The sequence below is a fragment of the Mobula birostris genome, unplaced genomic scaffold (assembly GCF_030028105.1).
Source record: "Mobula birostris isolate sMobBir1 unplaced genomic scaffold, sMobBir1.hap1 scaffold_1591, whole genome shotgun sequence".
Taxonomy (NCBI): Eukaryota; Metazoa; Chordata; class Chondrichthyes; order Myliobatiformes; family Myliobatidae; genus Mobula; species Mobula birostris.
The window spans coordinates 83,929-90,021 of record NW_027274633.1 but is presented as its reverse complement, the minus strand read 5'-3'; the positions used below and the strand labels follow the sequence as shown (position 1 = coordinate 90,021).

General features: G+C 59.6%; 1 pseudogene; it reads left to right on the top strand.

The window, feature by feature from the left end:
- Positions 1–979: 979 nt before the first annotated feature.
- Positions 980–1,088, top strand: LOC140192526 (U2 spliceosomal RNA; annotated as a pseudogene).
- The last annotated feature ends 5,005 nt before the right edge of the window (positions 1,089–6,093 follow it).

Below are 6,093 nucleotides of genomic sequence, written 5' to 3'. Positions count from 1 at the left end.
GTGTCGGTGGGTGAGAGAGACAGAGACAGACACAGAGAGACAGACAGACACACACACACACCCACCCACCCCCATCCACCCTGGTAAAAAAAGGTGGTGGGGGAGCAGGGGAGAAGACACCACTGTGTCCAATGATAGCCTGTGCAGACGCAAAGTCTACAGCTTCTGTGAGATGAAACAAACTCAAGCCACTCAACAATTGTAATTCCACACACATCAAAATAAAGGCACAGAGGTGTGAATGGCTGCACTTCAGCCTTCGGCTTGGAGAGCACACCCATTGTTTCTCCTCAGGCACACCTGTAGCTGACATCTTCCTATTCCCAAGCTTGCCAGGAGGCTTTTCTGCCCGCGGACTTTGGCCACGTCCACAAACCTCGTAACCGGTCTTGAGCGGCGCACGTGGCCTCTGCCTTTGTCGCCCGGTGCAGTCCCATCCGCTCGCTCCCTCCCGGAGAGGGCAGAGCCTCCGAAGGAGACCGTTCAGCTGGATGCGCCAGCCAGCTGGGGCACGCAAAGCCGAGAGGCGCGCTCTCTTTGCCGAGTGCAGGGACGCCCTTGAAGGGCCGAGCGGCCTGCTCCCACTCCCCCTGCAGACTTTTGTGCAGACAGGACAGCGTGACCAGCCTCCCACGACCAGGAGAGCAGTGCAAGTTGAGCCAGCCTCTGAGACCGACCTGGGAGCCAGCCGAGGAAGCCGGCAGCCTTGACGTAGGCAGTGTGCCAGTGACGTAGGCGCCCGTAGGTACGGCCCCACTCCCAGATGATTGGTGGATCACTGGCAGCTTTACATAGCCTCTGACAAGTTGCACTCAGGACGGACCAGGTAGGCAACAGCTGTCCAGCACACCCACCGATCCCAGACAACCTAGGGGAGAGCTGCCAGCGGGCCAGGGCAGCAAGGTCTTTGCCAGGCCTCCTGCTTCAATCTAAACACCAGAGGCTAGGCAGGATGTAGCCGACTCAAGAGGCCGCCTGCATCGCTTCTCGGCCTTTTGGCTAAGATCAAGTGTAGTATCTGTTCTTATCAGTTCCTCCCTGACATCCACCCCCTTCGACTGCAGAAGGAGAAGTTGCTGCAACTCTGTCTGGAGTTTACGCAGTTCCCTCTGCTCCTGCCTTGCCTTCTGAATACCCTTGCGGATGAAGAACCTCTTAATGTTCTCCTTGGTGGCTTCCCACCAGTGAACCGGGGAATCAAAGAAGGCTTTCAAGGTTCTCCAACCTGTGTACTCCCTCTCTAGTTCCTCGATGTTCTCTGGGGTCAGCAGCTTTACGTTCAGCTTCCACGTCCCCCTGCCTGCCTTCTGGTCCTCCCGTAGGTGACAGGTGGCTCTCAGAAGGCAGTGGTCAGAGAAGAACACCGGCGTGACGTCAGTGGACCTGACCGTGAGGGACTCAGACAGGAAGAGGAAGTCGATCCGGGAGCGGGCTGAGCCGTCCGATCGTGTCCAGGTGGCTTGCGGCTGTGCTCCACCTGTGGGGGTGCCAAAGGCGTCGCGCAGCTTGGCTGTCTTCACCATTTCCCTCAGGAGTCTAGAGGTACTGTCTAGCCTGCCGTCGGCACTGCCGGGTCCTCCAGCCGCATCAATGGTGCAATTGAAGTCTCCGGCCAGAACGACCGGCTGGGTCGTCACCAGCAGCTGTGGGAGCTGCTCGAAGACGGCCAGCCGCTCGCTCCGCACGGGGGAGGCGTACATGTTGATCAGCCGGAGCGGAGTGCCCCGGTATTTGACGTCTGCTACCAGGAGGCGCCCCGCAACCACCTCTTTCACTTGGGTGATTGAGAAGTTGCCTCCCCGCAGCAGAATCCCCAGGCCAGAAGCGCGACAATCGTTGCCCCCCGACCACACCGACAAACCTTTTTTCCACCACCGTGACCACCTCCGGTAGTTACGGAGATGTGGTAGTCCACACTCCTGGAGGAAGGTCACATCGGCCTTTACAGTGTCCAGGTACTGGAGCGTGCTGACGCATCGCCCAGTACTCTTCAAACTTCGCACATTCAAGCACGCCAATTTAAGGTCTGCCATCGTTAAGTCTTTTATTTTGGCTGCTCTCCGTCCTCACTCTTGCCATCCTGAGCCTTCATCCCCACCGCCTTTGTGAAGTTTTCCACCTCCTGTGGGCTCAGGTACTGCTGGTAGTACTCCTCCGTGTGTGGCCGTTCTGGTTCTGGGTCTGGGCCCGGGGGGTTGCTGACTTCCTGGGCTGCTTCCCCTTCCGGCTGCTGGGTACCAGCCGTGGCTCTGCTCCCGGGTTCCCGGAGCTCTGTGCGTCTGCTGCTCTCCGCCTCCTGTACTTGGGGGGTGGCCAGCAGACTTTCTCCCCTCTCTCTCCTCCTCTCCACCTGTTCTGCCAGCCGCTTCTTCCGCCGGGGCTGCTGGCCTCCCCCAACTCCTTCCTCCTCTGAAGAGGACAGGGTACCAGGGGCTGCGTGGTTCCCTGCCCTTTTCTGGCGTTGCTCCGCCTTCTGTCGCTTGGCCGCCGCCTTTTGGGTCTTTTTTCGTTTCACGACCTTCCATTCGGTTTCCGCCTCAGCTCTCCCCTCCTCCATGGACTCCTGCTCGTCGTTTGCCTGGTCCTGGAGGGTCTGCAGTGGGGTGGCAGGTCTTGGGGTGCTTGCACCTTCCTCCCTGGTCTCGTCATCCGTCCTGTCGGGTGCCTCATCTGCAGCGCTGGCGGGTACGTCCGCATCAGCCTGGGCCCTTTCAGGGCCAGCACCTCCCCTGGTCGCCTGTGCGTAGGTGCCCCCACGCTTCGGGCAGGCTCTGTACAGGTGGCCGGCCTGTCCGCAGAGGTTGCAGGCCTTGGCCTGCGTGCAGTCTTTGGTCAGGTGGCCTTCCATTTTACAGTTCTTGCACATCACCACCCTGCACTGGGCTGCGATGTGCCCTTCCTTGCCGCAGTTTCGGCACACCCTGGGTTGTCCCGCGTACACCATGTACCCTCGGTTCCCTCCGATGGCGAAGACGGAGGGGGGGTGGATGATGCCGCCGTTGGAATCCAACCTCAGCTTCACCTTCACCTGCCGTTTGCTGGTCCAGATTCCCAGCCCGTCCTTCACGTCTGCTGGTGTTCCTACGCTCTCCACATACCGAGCGAGGAACGTAAGGACATCTACCAAAAGGTTTGTCGGTGTGGTCGGGGGGCAACGATTGTCGCGCTTCTGGCCTGGGGATTCTGCTGCGGGGAGGCAACTTCTCAATCACCCAAGTGAAAGAGGTGGTTGCGGGGCGCCTCCTGGTAGCAGACGTCAAATACCGGGGCACTCCGCTCCGGCTGATCAACATGTACGCCTCCCCCGTGCGGAGCGAGCGGCTGGCCGTCTTCGAGCAGCTCCCACAGCTGCTGGTGACGACCCAGCCGGTCGTTCTGGCCGGAGACTTCAATTGCACCATTGATGCGGCTGGAGGACCCGGCAGTGCCGACGGCAGGCTAGACAGTACCTCTAGACTCCTGAGGGAAATGGTGAAGACAGCCAAGCTGCGCGACGCCTTTGGCACCCCCACAGGTGGAGCACAGCCGCAAGCCACCTGGACACGATCGGACGGCTCAGCCCGCTCCCGGATCGACTTCCTCTTCCTGTCTGAGTCCCTCACGGTCAGGTCCACTGACGTCACGCCGGTGTTCTTCTCTGACCACTGCCTTCTGAGAGCCACCTGTCACCTACGGGAGGACCAGAAGGCAGGCAGGGGGACGTGGAAGCTGAACGTAAAGCTGCTGACCCCAGAGAACATCGAGGAACTAGAGAGGGAGTACACAGGTTGGAGAACCTTGAAAGCCTTCTTTGATTCCCCGGTTCACTGGTGGGAAGCCACCAAGGAGAACATTAAGAGGTTCTTCATCCGCAAGGGTATTCAGAAGGCAAGGCAGGAGCAGAGGGAACTGCGTAAACTCCAGACAGAGTTGCAGCAACTTCTCCTTCTGCAGTCGAAGGGGGTGGATGTCAGGGAGGAACTGCGAGAGGTGAAGGGCCGGCAAGCCCAGCACCTCGCCGCTGAATCCTCCAAGATCATCTTCCGATCAAGGGTCCAAACCGTGGAGCAGGACGAGACGTGCTCACGCTTCTTCTTCCAAAAGGTGCACAGGGGGAGCTCTGTGATCCACAACCTTAAGGAAGAGGACGGCTCAGTCGCGTCCTCGCAGACCGACATACTGAGGATCTGCAAGTCCTTCTATGCCGGTCTGTACGAGGAAAAGGCCACAGAATCCACAGCCTCCCGCAACTTCCTGTCGTCTATCACGCAGGTCTTAGACGACGGCAAGCGGGAGAGTCTGGATCAGCCACTGACCCTGGACGAGCTGACAGGCTCCATCCGTTCCTTCGGGTCGGGTAAGACTCCCGGAAGCGACGGCTTACCGGCCGAGTTGTACTCGGCTCTGTGGAACTGGATGGGCCCAGACCTGCTGGAAGTGTACAACGCTATGCTTCTGGCCGGCAGTATGTCTGAGTCCATGAGGAAGGGCATCATCACCCTCATCTACAAGCAGAAGGGGGAAAGGGAGGACATTAGGAATTGGAGACCCATCTCTCTCCTGAATGTGGACTACAAGATCCTGTCCAAGGCTATCGCCAACAGGGTCAAGTCTGCTCTGGGACAGGTGATCCACCCGGACCAAACCTGTGCTGTACCGGGCAGGAAGATCTCAGACAGCCTCGCGCTGCTGAGGGACACCATCGCCTACGTGCAGGACAGGGGGGTGGACGCCTGCCTGGTCAGCTTGGACCAGGAGAAAGCCTTCGACAGGATATCGCACACGTACATGGCGGACGTGCTCTCCAAAATGGGATTTGGGGAGGGAATCCGGAATTGGATCAGACTGCTCTACACAGACATCCGTAGTGCAGTCCAGGTCAACGGGTGGGAAACAGACAGCTTCCCCATCAGGTCTGGAGTCAGGCAGGGCTGCCCCCTCTCCCCTGTCTTGTTTGTCTGCTGCATAGAACCCTTTGTGGAAGCCATCAGGAGGGATGAGGGCATAAGAGGGGTGACGCTGCCAGGCAGTGGAGGGACCCAAGTGAAAACCTCCCTGTACATGGACGACGTCACCGTCTTCTGCTCTGATCCGAGGTCAGTTCGCAGGTTGATTGGCACCTGCGAACAGTTCGAGCTAGCGTCGGGGGCCAGGGTCAACCGCACGAAGAGCGAAGCCATGCTCTTTGGCAACTGGCCCGACCGATCCAGCGTCCCCTTCACCATCAGGTCTGACCACGTGAAGGTGTTGGGGATCTGGTTCGGAGGGGCGGAGGCGTGCAACAAGAACTGGCAGGAGCGGACTGCCAAGGTGAAACAGAAACTGGGACTGTGGGGAGGGCGCTCCCTGTCGATAACGGGCAAGAACCTGGTCATCAGGTGTGAGGTGCTCTCAGGGCTGCTGTACTTGGCGCAGGTCTGGCCCGTCCCCCGCTCCTACAGCTCGGAAATCACCCGGGCTGTCTTCAGATTCGTCTGGGGATCCAAGATGGAGCGGGTGAGACGGACCGCCATGCACAAGTCCCTGGACAACGGGGGCAAGAACGTCCCCAATGTCGCCCTCACCCTGATGGCCAGCTTCGTATGTGGCTGCATCAGGTTGTGTGTAGAGCCCAGGTATGTGGGCACCAAGTACCACTATGTGCCCAGGTTCTACCTGTCGCCCTGGCTGCGAAGGATGGGTCTGGCCCCACTCCCGCGCAACGCCCCAGTCAGCTGGTCGTTGCCGGCATACCTATCCCACGTAGCAAAGTTCTTCCAGGAGAACGCCTTTGACCACAAGGCCATCAGGCAGTGGTCGGCACGAAGTGTCCTGCAGGCACTGCAGGAGAAGGACGTGATGGACACAGTGGGGTGGTTCCCTGAGCAGACTGTCCAGTTCATCTGGCAAAATGCCTCATCGCCAGATCTCACCAACAGGCACCAAGACCTCGCCTGGCTGGCAGTGAGAGGGGCCCTCCCAGTCAGAGCCCTCCTGTACGCCCGGAACGTCGTCTCCGCACCCCACTGCCCACGGGAGGACTGCAGTGAGGAGGAGTCTGTGACCCACCTCTTTGCACACTGCCAGTTCGCAAAGAGGGTGTGGAGGAGGATGGACGGGCTAGTGTCACGTTTC